Genomic DNA, 16,315 nt, shown 5'->3' with positions numbered 1-16,315 from the left:
AGTCCAGGGACAGGGTGGCGGCGAGGGCGATGGTGCTGGAAGCTTCACTTCTCTGCCCTTTAAGAAGCCCGAGTGAGCCTGGGCACCGGGGCGCGCTGAGAATTTTTCTTTCTGATGTGGCTGCACCTAGAGTTTCTCGCTGGATTTTTCCCTCAGGGGAGTTTCACGGAAGAGGGACGGGGAGGCCTTTCTTCTGTTGCCGGGAAGCTTGACTCCCAGCGGGCACAGCCGTCTCTGCACATGCTGCTCTGGGGGCCCGTGTGCGCGCGTGTATGTGAGTGTGCACGTGTGTGCGCGCACGTGTGCATGTGTGCACGAGTGTGGGCACGCGTGTGCGTTTGAGGACGCGTACTCCCTGCTGTGGGGCACTAGGAGGAAGGGTGCTGCGGGTACAGACACTGGTCGGCTCCCATGTTCCCTGCTCTCAGGCTGCAGCGTGGGAGAGAGGCTGCACACGCTGGGCCCAGGATTGCGGGTCTGTTGCCTGGGGGGGGGGGGGGGGGGGGGGGGAGGGTGCTTTGGGGGGGGGGGGGGGGGGGGGGGGGGGTGGGCAGAGCAAGGCTCTTCTGGGGAGGGGGCTGCTGGGCGGCTCCCTTGCCCCTCGGCTGTGTGTCTGCCTCCCTGCAGGCCCGACTGGGGCTGTGTCAGCCCACCTCCCAGCTGTGGCTTCTTCCCAGAGGACAGGCACCTGCTTCTCTCCCTGCCTGCCTCCCTCCCTGCCTCCCTCCCTGCCTTCCTCCCTGCCTCCCTCCCTCCCTCCTTTCCTGCCTCCCTCCTTCCCTCCCTCCCTCCCTGCCTGCCTTCCGGCTTGCTTCCCTGCCTCTCGGCCTGTCTCCCAGCCTTCTCCTTGGTGTCCAAAGCACGCTTCCCAGGCCTGACTGCAGGGGGCGCTGCTGGACCACCTTGAGGGCCTCTGCTTAGTGCCCAGAGAGCTTGGGACTGAGGAGTCCTGGGGTGGACAGAGCCTGGTGAAGGCCCCAGCACCTGAAGGAGGCTGTCCCTGGATAAGGCTTGGGGACTTCACGGCTTCTGAGCCTGGCTCAGTGGGGACCAGGGGTCCCCATTCTTTGATTCGGGCAGAGCCCATCATCTGGCAACCAGAGTAACTCCTCCCGGCGACTGGAGAGGCCCTGTGGTGTCAGGGAGGTCTCGGCTGGGGGCGGATATGGATGGAGACTGGTGGGAGCCTGACAGCTTCACGGATTGGTTTTAATAACTCAGCTTCCCTGCACCGTGTCCTTTCACCCGCGTAAGATGCAGGAGGAAAATCGACACTCTCCCTCCTCCCCCCGCCCCGGGCCAAAGCCCCATTTGGGCATCTGGGACAGAGCCCTATGATGGCTCGGTGTGACCGCCGCGCCTAGGGGGGCTGGGTGGGAAAGACCCACCGGGCTGCCGGAAAGGAAGCTGTGTGTCTGCGCCTTGTTAGCAGGCTGGGGAACCCGGCCGGGCCATGCTCGCCTCAACCCCAGGTCTTGCGCGGAGGCGGCGGAAACAGCAACAGGAGTGTTTCCAAGCAGGAAGCTCCCTGAGAGCAGACGCTCACTGAGGCAGGAGGTGTCAGAACCCCACGATTAAAAAGGGACAGAGAAGGTGGCCAGGTGGATCCCTCGGTGTGTGAGTCAGCGTGCCGGGTCATGGAGTCCTGCTCTCGGGGCCCCGTGACCGCGCTCTGAAGCATGTGACATCAGTCTGCAGAGTGGTCCGGCCCTGCAGCCCCAGCCAGAGTCCAGTCTCGCCCCAAACACGCCACGGGTAGAGTTTCCCGGTGGGGCCCAGCCCCCTTCTGCAGGAAGATGGCCACTGTCCCAAATGGCCTGGCGAGGCCCCAGAGCGCTGAGCTCGACCCTCTGAGGCCCAGTTGCCCGGCCTCCTGGTTCTGGCTCGGTACCTCGGCTGCCTGCGGAGGGACCCCCTGTGGCACTCGGCTTCCCCGCTGGGTGCCTGGGGCCGTGGGCGGGCAGGGAGTGTCTCCTCTGTTCCCCTTGCAGAGTCTCCTCTTGGGACAGGGACCGCAGCTGCAGAGCCGAATGTCCTTTGTTCCAGTGTGCCTGACCTGTGTGCCCAGTGTTCCCTTCCAGGGGACAGGAGTAAGTGTTGGGGGCCGCGCAGGGAGCTTGCGGGAATGATAGCTGGGTCAGCCCCCCCGGGTCCCCTCCTGGGTTTCCCAGAGCCCTCGGCCCAGCGTCTGGATCAGAGCCACAGGCGTCCTGCTTGTCCGGAGCATGTAGAGCAATAACTGAAAGCTGATTTCAGCCCTGGAAAATGAATTCCTGATGCCGGCGAGACCTTCGCGTCGCAAGCCGGGCATCAGGTGTCACCGGACCGCGAGAGTGGGACGGTGTCGTTAGTCACTGTGGTGAGTACGACAGGCCGTTCCGGAGAAGTCTGCCGGCGTGGTGCCTTGCACTGCGCGTTTCAGACCATTCCATGTGTCTGCTTCCTTTCTTCCGGCGTCACATGCCCGAAAGTCTAATCACCTGGCGCTGTTCTGGCAACACCGCGTGCCACGTGAGAGCATGGGCTGGGTGCCACTTGGCAGGGATCAGAGGACCCCGGAAACCTGGCGTGTTTTGGGGCACCCCCCCCGGGGCTCCACGCGGCCGGCGGTGGGATCCGTGCCTGTGGGCTGGCTCCTCGCCTCCCGCGGCCCGCTGGCGGGCGGTGTCTGTTCGGGGAATGCAGAGTGATTTTGACATCACGCTAAGCAGAGGAAGGTCAGCCTTCTGCTAAGGAAAAATCTTGCCATATGCTCTTCTCAAGAAGCCAGGGAGAGGGAGTGGGGCTTCTTCTGGCATCGCGGGTGGCCTGACGCCTTGCCAGGAGCCCGTACGGTGGGCAGCCCCACGGCGGGGGGGTTGGGGGGCGCTGGGGGAGGGCAGTGGGTCTGGGAATCGGGGTCTGGGTGTCGCAACGCACCCCAGGCAAACGCTCACACCCCAGGCAGACGCTTGGCTGTGGGGCGCTCTCCTCGTGCCTCCCGTGGTTGTCCCGGGCCCCTCTACCCGCTGTTTGGGCGGCACGCTCTTTTCATGAAAAGAGGCTTTGGTGTTTAGAACTGTTTTAGTTTTATCGCACTGCTGAGGAGCTGGTCCAAGCGCTCCCCCTCGCCCCCACCGAGTCCCTGCTGGGCTCTTCCATCGGGCTGGGACCCTGTCGCAGTTAACGGACCCGTGTCGCTACACTCTCAGTAAGCAAAGTCCTCGATTTATTCCGATTTCCTCAGTTTCCCCCAGTATCCCTTTTCTGTCCCAGGACCCTATCCCAGGCTACCACGTGACCACGGAGCCGTCACGTCTCCTTGGGCTCCTCCGGGCTGGGACCGGTTCTCAGACTTCCCTGGTTTTTGGCGCCCCTTGATGTTGGTGTGCGGGATAGGGCAGGGGTTTGGTAGGAAGGGCTGGGCTGGGGGGGATGGGCTTGGGGAGGAAGACCCCCCCCCCCAGGCAGGTGTCCTTCTCCTGACGCTATCTTGGGGGACAGCTTGTCGCTGCAGACGTTGCCTCGGTCCCCTGGCTGAAGTGGGCCGTCAGGTGTCACCCCTGCTTAGTCACTCTTCCCAGTTTCCACGTTGTTCTGTTTGAAGTGTACGCTGAAAAGAAAACAAAAAACAAATGAAAAAAACAAAAAACAAATCGGGAAGGGGAAGAGAGCCGCGAATAGAGCAGCCTGCACCCAGTGCCCATGGTGGCAGATGGGAGCATCCTGGCGCCCCTGCGGGTGGGGATTTTTTTTTTTTTTAAAGATTTTATTTATTTATTTGACAGACAGAGATCACAGTAGGTGGAGAGGCAGGCAGAGAGAGAGCAGGAAGCAGGCTCCCCGCTGAGCAGAGAGCCCGACGTGGGGCTCGATCCCAGGACCCCGGGATCATGACCCGAGCCGAAGGCAGAGGCTTTAACCCACCGAGCCACCCAGGTGCCCCCGGGTGGGGATTTTTGATCTGTTTCTTTCCCCTGACCTCGCGTGGAGGCGGTTGGTGTTTGCCTGCTGCGTGAGCTGCCAGCGGGCGCGTGGCTGTATTTCTTTGCTCTCGGTTCTGTAGAGCAGAACTGAGGCCTGGGCCCGCTAGCGCCTCAGTTGAAGCTCTCAGAGGCTGGAATTGAGGTGCCGCTGGGCCCCGGGGAAGGTGCACCCCGGGATCATTTAGGTCGTTGGCAGAGTGCTGTTCCTTTCAGTGGTAGGAGCAAGGCCCCGCATCCTTGCTGGCTGCCAGCCCTGGGCTCCTGTTGGCATCTGGAGGTCACTCAGGGCTTGCCGTGTGTCTTCCTCCAACCTCAGGCCTGCCTGGGGTCCCCTCCCACTGGTACCTTGGACATGAAGAAGGGCCCCTTATCTGCTTAGGTCAGGCCCACCCAGGGTAGTCTCCCTGTATCAGGGTCTCCTGAGGTGGGAACTTGGTTATAACAGCAAAACCCCCTCACAGCAGCCCCAGGGGAACGCTGGAGTCCCTGTGAGCAGGGGCTCGGCGTAGGCGTCTCGGGCATCTGAGAACCATGTCTGTCATATCGCCTACATTGCGAACTATAGTGTGGTGCAAAGAACACACAAAACACGTCCAGCCCACAAAGATAGGTCTTTATGTACCATTTATCAGATGACCATAGTCACCCCCGCGTAACCCCGACAGTGCTGGGAAACGAACCCCCTTCCCCCTACTGCCCACTGAGGGCTCCTCCCCGCCCAGAGCTAACAACCGTCCTTCTGTCTCTCCTCCTTCTGACTTGATGGGGCTCGCGTCGCTGCTTCTCTGGGTCCTTCTCCTGCGTGTGTCTGTGGCCCCAGGCCGTGAGGCTGGATGGTGTGTGGGTCTGAGCGCCATACAGATAGACACATCCTTACTCTGCGTTTCTGCCGGGAGCTGGGGAGGAAGGTCCACCCTGTTCCGTGTGGCCAGAGTTCGTTTGTTTCCGTGGCTGTAGGGTCTTCTGCGGTACGGCTCTGCCTCTATCTGTTCCTCCGTGCCCGGGCGATGGGCGTTCGGGCATTTTCTGCGTGGGGCCCGCTGCTCGCGCCGCTTTAGAGTCTCTGCCTGACGCTCGTGTACACGGCCCGTTACTGCACGCAGGGGCACAGGGAGGAGTCCTGACGGTGGAGGCCGTGGGGGTGCTTGGTGCAGCCCCACACCTCCCCCCTGCTCAGGGGAGGCACAGGCCGGCGGGACAGCTCTTCAGGAACACGGGGCTTGGGGGTGGTGGGTCTGGGGTCTGGCCCACCTTCCCTGCCACTGCCCCATGCTGCCCCTCGAATTGGGAGACTGTGGCCCGTCAGCCTTAGCAGCAGGGTTGTCCCAGGTGGCACAGGTGGCTTGGACTTGAAGGTGTGGGAGGGCCAGGACGCTTTTCTTACGGGGTCCCCAGAATGGTCCCTGAGTCAAGCCCCGCCAAGCTGAATGCTGAGGTTGGTGGGTTCCTGCATGAGACAGAGGTGGGAACGTGGGGACCCGGGCTGGCAGACACTCTGCTGTCTGAAGCGTGTGGCTTCAGCGGAGGTCACCCTGGGTGTCCAGATGGGGCAAGATGGGTGAACGTGTTCCAGAAATTTGGATGGGCAGACATAGGAGGCACGACCCAGGCTTCTCTTGCCCTTTTGGTGGCAAGTGCCTGGTCACATGGCCACACTTACAGCCCGGGAGCCTGGCACACACTATCCAACCACAGGTCGGGGGTGGGGAGGGGCAGGTGCCGAACAAAGGGGGTTTCGTGGCTCAGCTCACGTCCCGATGGAGTGTGCACTCTGGGTCCAGCATGAACCATGCCGGTGTTGATGCCCCCTGTCAGGACGGGAGATGATGGTGTGGGTCTGCACCCCAGAGCAGGCCCAGGCTGCGCAGTGGCTGGCACCCCCCAGCTAAGGTCAGGGAAGCCCATGGGACCGAGGCCTGTGGGAGGAGACGGAGCTGGGCCGTCCGTGGAGAGGGGCCCAGGGGGAGGGCAGCCAGGCCGGGGGTGTGGGACTGTGGGACTAGAAGGTTGGTGGTGGATGGTTTCTTCCCCTCAGACATATTCCAGCAAGAGGGGCGTCAGCTGGGAGGGCGGGTGCGGGCTGGGATTTAGGGGCCCGGGGCCAGCAGGTCAGGCTGGTGCCCTTCTCCCCTGGGCGTCCTCCTCTCTCCCTGCCGCTCTCAGACAGAGACCCCGCCGGCTGGTGTGGCAGGAGCCCATGGCCCCAAACCTTGGAGTCCTCTGTTCCAAGAGTGGTGATGCACACACGGAGTAAATTGAGAGACGCAGGGTTTTGGCTGTGGGGCGGCCCGAGCTCCTGCTCCCGGGCCGGAGGGCCAGGCGAGGAGCTCGAATCCTCTCTCTTACCGGCTCTCTGAGAAGTTGTTGGTTCCTCCGTCGGAAAGGTCACCCCTGGGCATGAGTTCCCGGCCTGGGATCCTCCCACCCGGCAGCGCTGTTTGGACCGGGACCAGGAGTGGGAGCGGCTGAGTCTGCGGCTGGCGACGGGGACCCCTCTTCCCGCTGCCGAGACGAGGCCAGCCTGGCCAGGAGACGCTCCCCCCGCCCCCACCTGGTACCGCAGACGAGCCATCAGCCATTTGGGGGCTACGTGCAGGGTCTGGTTTCCATGGCAAATTTCTCTCCTGCTAGTGAGGTTGCTGTCGGCTGAAGGGAAAGGCCTGCAAAGCTGGGAGGGGAGAGAGAGCGAGGCTTTGTCAACTTGGCTTAAAAACCTGGCTGGGCATGGGCTTCCCCTTCACCCTTCAGGCTGGCCCAGCAGCAGGAGGCGGGGAGGCCTCATGGCCTTAGACAGAGCGGCGGGGTGGGGGGGGGACACCGCCCAGCCGCGTCGCCAGGACGGGACCTGTTGGCGCCCTCCCTTCGGGGCCTCCCCTGGAGGGTCAGTCTGCCTGCTCTCACCAGCCTGATGCTGAGCGCGGCTGACCAGCGCCAGGGCCTGGACTGACCCCAGGAGTGACCCCGAGTGGCCTGTGGCCTTGGCCTCCTGGATGGCATGCTGAGATTCAGCCTAGTGTGACACGGGGAAGCTGGAGCCCCGGGCGCCTGTTTGTAAGGCTGGTGTGAGCTGTGTGCTCCCCGGAGCCAGCCCTGTAGTTAAGAGGGTCCGTCAGAGACGCACGGGGCCTCCCTGTCAGCGTGTGCCCACATGAGGGTCTGTAGGCCTTGCTGTCTGTGGGTGTGTGTGACGACGAACGCCAACGTGTCCAGGACGTGGGAAATCACTTAGCAGACCCGAGCCTCCCCCGACGTTGAAGATGTCCTCCTGGCTGGGCTCCCACCCCCCTCCCAGGCCCCACCCGGCTCGTAGCTGTGACCTGGGCTCGTGCTGCTACGACGTGGGGTGGCTGACACTGGCCTGTCCAATGCCTCTCAGCTGCGGACGACAGCAAACTGCTGTCTTCAGCCGTGTCCCTCCGAGTTCTCATGCTCTCCAGACGTGTCCCTGTTCCTGCCTGTTCACACGGCACACATGTTTCAACGCCAGTGCATCAGGGGGCGTCCCCGCTCTAGCACATGCCGCCCCGAGGAGCTCTGGGGCCAGGGCAGCTGGCCTGTGGGCCCGGGGTGTGGGCGCCACGGGAGGCCACCTCCAGCTCGCTTTATGAGTGGGAATCCAGGCCAGTTCTTTGAGGGGGAGACTGGGGGTTCCGGGTCCCCCTTTGCCGCTGGGCCTGGGTGCCCCATCCTCGGTGCCTGCCTTTGGAAGCCTCAAAGGCACCCCCTCCCAGTGCTTTAAAAACATCAAAAACAAGCACGCACGTGACTTGGCGTTTTCAGCCCCGTCCTGTAACAGAAATAATTCCCAGGTCTAAAATAAACTGGGGCTTGGGATCAGCTGCCTCCGAGTTGGTAACATTTAATGGCAGGCTTGACACGGCTCACCTTGTGAGGTGTCTCTCTTCGTTAACATGGGCTGGCCACGTGTGAGCCGGGCCCGGACGCCCCGCATCCCCCGTTCCCGGGGGCCGGTGCCAGGGCAGGTGGGGCCCAGGGCCCCGTGAGAGGCCTCGGCCTCCCCTCCTGCCCACGCCATCCCTTTGTCTCCGTGCAGGAGGCCTGTTCGTCCGGCATCCTCGCCACGGTCATCCCGTCGGAGACTCCCGGTTTCCGCTGTTTATTTCCTGCGTGTTTCAATAAAAATGTCATTATTTGAAATCCTTGACACTGCTTGTGCCAGATACTGAATTCCATTGCCTATTGTCCCGTAAAACGATCCATTAAAGATAAAACCGCCGTGGCTCAGTAAGGCTCTTTCCTGGGAACAAGCCGCCCTGGTCCTCTGCCGATCCTATCTCCACAGCAAGGGTTTGTGTTCATTGCATAAAGGGGCCCCAGCGCCGGGACAAATGAGGGGGGTTGACTCTGTGGAACGAGGTTCCTGGGAAGTTAAGATGGGATTTCTCTGGGGCACCTGGGAGGTTCAATCATTAAGCATCTGCCTTTGGCTCCGGTCATGATCCCCGGGTCCTGGGATCGAGCCCTGCATCGGGCTCCCTGCTTGGTAGGAAGCCTGCTTTCCCTCTCCCACTCCCCCTGCTTGTGTTCCTACTCTCACTGCCTCTTTCTCTGTCGAATAAATAAAATTTTAAAAAACAACAAAAAAAAGGGATTTCTCAATAGAAATTGGGCAGGCGCCCATTTGCCGTCAGACGTTCCAGCCGCCCACTCCGGGAGGGGGCTTGCAGTCCAGGCGGAGCTCCCCGGTGCAGTGGTGACTAAGAGGGGCCACGTGGGGCTATCCCTGGGCCGGAGGGACTTGGAAATGCGCTCCGGGTTCTGTCTGGAGTAGCTGGGACAGGGTCCCAGAGTCCCCTCCATCCCCAGGCCAGGTCCGCTCTCCCCTCCCGGGTGGACTGGGCTGGTAATGGCTCCTCTTCCTCCCATCCCTGTGGGCGCGGGGCTCCCAGGCTGTCCATCTGTGCAGATCTGTGCACGCCTTTCCTCGGGGTTTAAAGGCAAGTCAGTTTGTCGGCTGGTTTTTCTAACGTCTTTTGTTTCTCCAGACCAGTGTGTGGGGTGACATCGGCCCCGGATGACCTGGGCCACCCTGTGTGACTATTACTAGTCTCTTTTCACACTCCACCCATCACGATAAGGCCCCCCGGCTCACACACAGCTTAGCACCCCCACCACACTGTGTCTTGAAGTCAGCCAGTCCTCACGTCAGGTCACGAGCTGGTCCCCTTACCTCATTTCCTAAGGGACTGGGTCACAGGGGAGGGGGCATTCCGAAACGCGTTTGTGGGTCTCCTGCTCTGCTCAGAGGCGACGAATGATGACATTACCGGGCCACGCCCGCTTTGCAGAGTTGTGCATCGGCTCTCCTGGGTCAGATTGCGATTCTGTCATTGGTGGGCCCACGGCCAGGCTTGTGTTTGACCTCCTTGGTGGGGAGCATCTCCTGCTTTCGGGCCACAGACAAGGGCAGAGTCTACCCTAGAGGGCTTCATGGCCCGCTGTGAATGTCTTTCTGGGGCAAAGGACGTCAGGCTGTCCTGGCGCCGGTGGTTTGTCCTGCTCCCTTACTGGAATGCTTCGTCTTTCATTTACCAGCTTGTTCTTCGCTTTCCCAAGTCGAACATTGTGTTGTTCATGAAAGAGTTTGTCTCTTCCCTTCTAGTCGTTACTGTCCTCTTATCTTTTTTCCTTGGCCTGTGACAGCGGCTAGCGTCTTCAGTATGGTGCCGAGGAGTGCTGTGATAATGGGCAGCTTGCCTTGCTCCCAACTTCCCGGAATGCCTCTCCTGCCTCATCATGGGAGGTCCCTCCCAGTCCTAGTTGGCTAAGAGCTTTCATACTGAGTGGCTTGGAACCTTACACAGAGTTTTGTTTGTTGGGCTGTCTTTGCAACCCTGAGGGTTACAAGTCCTTCTTGGTCTTGTAATACACTTCGCTGTCTGATTTTTCCAAGGTTTAATTTAGGACTTGGCAGCTGTGAGAGATGGCCTAGCATTTTCTTGTGTGTCTTTGTCCTGTGTTGGTGACAGGGTTTCCTGTTCATTCATTCATTCATTCAAAAATATGCCAGATTTGTAGAAGGAGTTCAGTAGCATTTGATCTTCCTGTTAGTAATGTGCATAAGCAGGCACAGCCCTTTAGTGTGATGGTTTTGTGGGGCTCTTAGTAAAACCACCGGGGCCTGCTGCCTTTTCCAGAGGGGTTATCTGCAGGTTTCTGGTTCCTCTGACAGAGCTCATGTTAACCGATGGATGCCTTGGTTCAAGGCCCGGAAGATACTGTAGAGCCAAGTGCATCTGTGGCCCTGAGCCTAGAAACTTGGGCAGGGATGAACTCATCACTCCCATGTCCATGGAGCTGGGGTGTTGCTAATAGATTTAGTGAGGCTTAACTTACCCGCCATACATGAAATGCTGGACACAGAAGTCACCTGATGTGTTGCTGTGGCTCAGATGAGGGGTGACCACTCGTGACTGTGTTTCTCTGGGCCCTCGTGCTCCACTAACTGGCTCAGAGATGGTGCCCCGGCAGCCAGGAGGCTTGTGGGGCGGCCCGTTCCGTGACTGGGTCATTCTGCTCGGCCCGCCCAGACCACGGCTCTGTGTGCTGGAACTGTCCGGCCACCGTGTGGCGAGAGCAGGTGTGGGCTGTGGGCCGAGGTGGGGCTTCATATTTGAGGATCGCAGCAGTAACGGCTTTTCTGCACGCTCGGCACATGGGGGCCCTGGCAGGACTGCTGGCATTTGGAGCTGCCGTGGCCTCCTGGGCTTGCGCGGGTGGCCGGCTCGTGCCAGGTGGCCTCCGACTCGACACATGGTCTCAGCACTTCCAGTAGCCTCTGCCTTCTTGTTTCTGTTTCCGTAATTACAGCGTGTTAAACGGCCAGGGGCCTGTCTGCCCAGGCCTTGTGCACACACTGTGAAATTAACTTCCTCACCCTCCAACACGCGTCAGGCTGAGCTGACATTTCCAAAGGGCTCCTGGCTGGACCCCCGCTCTTGGCACACGTTCCTCAACAGAGAGGAAGGCCGGGGAGATGAGCCTCTGCTCACCACGGCACCTGGTCGCTGGGAGCCTCGTACAGCGGAAGCTGTCAGGCTGGGCGACTGTCATCGGCAGAGAGTCGCATGAGTCTTGGGGAGAAAAAAAGACAGTGCTGCACATCCTGACTCCCAGCAAGACGGTTCCACGGGGGGCCCCAGTGGGGGCTGCAGGGCCTCATGAGAAGGGCGGTTGGGGTTTGAGAGCCTTGGCCCCCAGCAAGTCTTGTTACTGTGGCAGCAGGCAGGAGAACATACTGTAGAAATGCTGCCCTCCTGGCAAGGGACCCGGAGTCCACCTGGAACGGGCCCCTGCAGCCTGGGGCAGCCATTGTGTTCGAGGAGATGGGGGTGGCCGGCTGGAGCAGCCCCTGGGCTCCGTGCGGTGGGTGGGGTTCCTTCTGGCGGAGTCTCACGTTGTTTGTCCTTTGTCCCATGAGTGTGGGTGTCCATGCTGCTCTGAGAGTCAGCAGTCCCTCTGGCGTCGTCAGTCTGTGGCCCAGGAGAGGCGAGGCAGAGGCCGGCCCCCCAGCAGCCTTTCTGCTGTTCCGTGTGGCTGTCCCCATGGGGGTTGTGTTGGGCGACGACATGCAGGGTCCTGGGCGGCTGTCAGGGGTCAGCTAGGCTCACAGGGTACCCCAGCACCCTCATCCAAGACATCCTGTTCCCCCCCACACACCGGCCAGGCGGCCACGGGCACTCATGCCTCTGGCTGGAGGGAGCCTGCACGGCCCAGAGCCCTGCTGCTCGTCGTCTTCATAACTAATGGCTCCAGAGCAGGTCCCTGCTCTCCAAGATGGTCTGTGTTCCTCTTCGTGACACACTCATTTAATTTTTAACTCAGAAGGCATTTGCTTATTTATTTTCATTGTTCTTGATAATAATTCTAAGCCATTAGAGGGGAAAATTATATTCAAAAATGCTGTTTCACACTTTATTTGTTTGATGATTTAGAGCGATAGAAAATAGCACATTTGCTGGCTTTTATAGTCTGATAATTATTCACATCCATCAAGCCATTCCAGGGGAATAAACAAAACACCAAGAAAATGACACTATTAATAGCATCCTCCGCGGCGGACAGGAAGACTTTCCTGGGCCGGTGGGTCAGTAAAATGGAAGCGGCCTGTCCCTTGGCCGCAGAGGATGCCTCTCCTTTTAATTACCTAGCTCTGTCCGGCCCCCCAAGCTGCCTGGTCGCCACCAGCCCTGGAGTGTCTTCATCAGGCCCGCTGAGTCTGTTGGGACGCGTGCATTTCTTCTGGGGCCACGCGGTGTCCCCAAGGTGGGTCTGCCACCAGCTTAGACTCAGGCCTGGCCTCCGCAGGGCTGGTGAGACCGCGTGCCCTCTGGCATCAGTGTTAAGACGTGTAGCTCAGGGCCGGCCGGATGGCACAGCTCCCCAGCCTCCAGGCTGCACTCATAGACGGGTCAGCCCCTGCCATGTGTCGGGCCGCAGAGCCCGGATGTCATCGCGCACTGCTCTGGACCCAGGCCTTGCGGCACGTCTGAGGGTTTCAGCTTTGCCTTCTTGGGGTGGCCGTGATTGGAGGGGGACGCATGCCCTGCGAGTGCCTCGAAGTGTAAAGGAGGGAGCAGGGAAGGCTGGGGGGATGCCCGCCGTCCTGGAGCAGTGCATCTGGTCCCTCCCCAGACCTGGGTGTCGCTTCCTTCAGGAGCTTGGGGCCTGAGTGTGGGCCTGGCAGCTCGTGTGTTCCTGCCGGTTGGCTGGTCGTTTGAACTGTGAAATGGCTGGACAGTGGTGGTCTTTGAACCACGGTGCGCCGCACGTCCTCACCTGAGGGGCCCGGTGCCCGGGACTCTGGTCTCTCCTGTTGCCTCCGTGTACCTTATTCCTAATCTAAAACTTGTTTTTATTTTCTCCCTGAGACCCCGACGCTTGCAGACAACTGCCTTTCCGAAAAGGGCTTCTGGCAAATGATGCCTGAATCTGGCTCTCCCGGCCTTCTGGGCAATTCTGCGGCATTAAACCCGGGGTTATGGAGCCTGTCGGGTCCAGCTGCAGCCCTGCAGGGTCACCTGGAGGTGGCCAGGGCTACCGTTCCGACAGTGCCGACTTTTCTGGAACTTTCTGGTTTACTGTTGCTGGGACGTGTTTAGTGTGAAGCGTTCTGAAGCAGAGAGAACGTGTCGAAGGGCAGGGCTGGTGAAATACAGAGATAAAGACCCCAATGGGACACTGTGGAGAACGTTCCAGACTCCTGCCTGGCCGACCTCAGGACCAGGACGCACCGTGTGTCTGATCGTAGCCGATGCTTCCCTCAGACGGTCACAAGCAAGGGGTCTGAGCGGCCCTCACGGGTGCCCGTTCCTCTTACGGCCTTCCCTGCCCCTCCCCACCCGCCCCTGCACTCCCCATTTCTAGTTCTGCTCTCGGAAGCCTCCGGTTTGCTCGCCCTCTCATGCTCACCGCATTCTGGAGATCGTTCTGCCCACGTCCTTATCCAGCTTCTCCAGATTGTTCCACCGTGACTTGGGTGCTGGGCCGCAGACCCTCTGGGCCCTTCGGGCTGTCCTGAAGTGAGGGCCAGCCAGGGGCAGCCCGGGCCTGGGGGAAGAGCTGTCTGGTGCCAATTCGGGCTGGGATGTGGCTGGCCCTGGGGGGGGCCTCGGGCTGTTGGACCAATGGGACAGCATCAGGGCCGATGGCTAGCCTTGGTTGAGGGGTTTCCTGACACGGCTGAGAGAGGGATGGGGAGTACCAGGGGAGGGAGGTTCTGAGAGGGCTCTGGGGCTAAGTGGGAGGGGAGAGGGGCCGGGGCAGCTGCCTGCTGGCCGCCAGAATGGACTGGACCAGAGCAGCCGGGGAGGCTGGCCGGCCGAGGACGCCGTGCAGGAGCACTTTGTCACCGGCGACTGCGGCTGCATGTCCAGAGGGGCGCACCGGCCGGCCGAGTGGAGTGAGTTTGGCCATGATATTTGACCTTGTGATGGGGCAGAGTTCCTGGGGAGCGAGATAAATTGCCCCCACGTTGGTGACCAATAAAACCGACTCTGTTTTATGTTCCCAAGAACTCGCTCGCTAATGGCCAGACAGAGCTCCCGCCTCGGGGGCTGGCGAGCAGACAGGCTCCACCCACATGGCCCTGCGCGTCCTTCTTTCCCCCAGAGCCGGACGGAGAGTCAGGAACGTCTCCGCCCGTGGCGGGACGCAAGATGGGGTTGTGACCAGGCAGACATGTCTCTGCTGTAGGGGTCCCAAGGGGCCTGGGGGGGGGGGACTTTTCTCCAGGGGCGGATGTCTAGCCCTGTTGGGAGGCTCACCTGGGCCCCCACTGTGCGGGGCCTCCCAGGGCGCCCCTAGGGCCGTGGCGTGGAGAGAGGTCTCTGAGAGAACCTATAGCCCCGCATGGAGAGAGGTCTCTGAGAGAACCTATAGCCCCCAGGGCTGGAGTTTCTCGAAGCCTTTGGAAGGAGCCGTAGAGGGAACCTTCACTGACCCCCTCCTTTGGGCAGGCGGCCTGGGCTCGCTCGGAGCTGTGTGTCGGTAGAGCCTGTGCTCTGGTTCCGCTCTCCTTCCCCTGAGATCTGAGACTTGCATCTTGTCGAGGCCCCGGGGTGTGGGCTGGGGGCATGCTGCCGGTGCTGGGGCTTCTCGGCACCCTGAGGCTGTCTCTGGGTTGTTCCGCGTGGCGGGAGGGCAGCTTTCCCTCGGCTGTGGGAGCCCAGAAGTCCCTGTGGCTGTTGGCTTTGCGTCCAGCCTCCTTTGTAACCCTCCAGGGGCCGCTCTTCTGAGCGCCGGGCCCGGCGTCCAGCGGCCTGTGCTTTCTGATAACAGAGGAGCCACGCTCCGACGTATTAAACTTTTAACATCCACCAGATTCAATTAATCTTATCTTTACAACTCCCAATTACAGGCGGTAATTAAGTGAAAGCAGCATTAAGTGAAAGCAGCATTGTAGACTGGGGGTATTGCATTAATCATCACAGCCTTGGAGCCGTAAATTAGTTCCTCCCATCCTCCGTCCTCCGGCATCTTCCCACAAGGACCGGAATGTTTCATTTCCTTGTTTGGGGGGACGTTAATCCCACAAAGGTGCTTGGGATTGGGATTAACTTTTATCATCCTTACGTCAGTGATAAAAGGCTGTTTAAAGAAGAGTCACCTCGTCTTTGTTCAGACGGTGGAAAATTCTCTGGTGAGCACAGAATCGAAGGTGTTGGGCCGTCTCCTCCAGGGCCCTGCGGTGTGCCCAGAAATTAATTATTTTTATCCTGGTAGATTAGAGACTGCCTTATCTCCTGCCCCCTTTTATTTTATTAAAAAGCACTAATCACCCTCTTGATTGGAATGGACTGAGCCAGCTGCAGAGTCTGGGCCGGCTTCCCGGTCCCCGGCTCTTCCCATCCTGCCTCCTGCACCGAGAGGGAGGATGGAGGGTGTGCTGTGCCATGCGCCCCCACATCGGACTTGTTCTAGAACATGGGGTGTGCTGACGCAGGGTCTCTCCCCTCGGCACCGTGGACGTGGGGTGGGTCGTCTGCGGGCTGTCCCCGGGCGCTGTGGGGGCTGAGCAGCACCCCGACCCACCCCCTCTGCACTGGAAGCACCTTGTCCTGTGGTTATGACAATCACAGATGTCCTCAGACACGGCCCTGAGTCCCAAGGGGGCAGGATCCCCCCTGGGCGAGAAGTGTGGCCCTGGAGTTTCTCCCCGATGGGGCTTGGGGTGCCGCAGTAGCTGTGGAGATGGAGTCTTTACTGTGTCCCTTCCTCTTTGGGACAGAGAGACGCCTGCGCTCAGCGTTAAGGACCCACATCCCGGTTCTGCCCGTCTTCCTCCAAGTCCGGGATGGCACACCATCTGGGGTGGGGCCGCTCGGCCCTGCCTGCCCAGGCTGTCCCCTCCGGGAGAGAGTCCCCGCCATCCCGGCACGCCAGCTTCCGTACACAGCCGTCAGCAGGGTGTCCCTCTGGCTTCATCTGTTTGCAAACATCCACCTTCCATCTTTCTTATTTCTGATGGGGCCTCAGGAATCTTTCAGACGTAAAATGTGTACAAATAAACCATGGGGAGTGGCGACAAATGAAGTGTGTCTTGCTCCTGAGGCTTCTTCCTGGGAGGCTCCTGGGGCTGGGGGCGTGGGAGGCAAGGAGACTGCCGAGGGGTGCAGGGGGTGGGGGGGCGTGGGGGGCCCTCCAGCCCCTCCCCTGCAGCTCTGATCCTGGGCTCACTTTTTTAGGTTTGCCTTTTTAAGCCTCATAGAGGTTTAGCGCTGCTGAACGGGGATGGTGTCCAGCCTGGTGTCCAGGGAGGCCATCAGGGAGGCCGCGGACTGTGGCTGGCTGTGTGGGTTCCTGCCCTGCCACCCTCTCGCTGTCCTTTG

General features: G+C 60.5%; 1 protein-coding gene across 2 annotated transcripts in view; it reads left to right on the top strand.

Annotated features, from left to right (window-relative positions):
• The window catches only part of LOC111161727 (lysine demethylase 4B), a 98,445-nt gene that overhangs the window by 27,313 nt on the left and 54,817 nt on the right, over positions 1 to 16,315 (top strand). The gene's annotated exons all lie outside the window — the stretch shown is intronic.

Source organism: Enhydra lutris, unplaced genomic scaffold (genome assembly GCF_002288905.1).
Source record: "Enhydra lutris kenyoni isolate GAN:26980312 unplaced genomic scaffold, ASM228890v2 scaffoldscaffold86, whole genome shotgun sequence".
NCBI lineage: Eukaryota > Metazoa > Chordata > Mammalia > Carnivora > Mustelidae > Enhydra > Enhydra lutris.
This window is presented reverse-complemented; position numbering and strand designations above follow the sequence as displayed.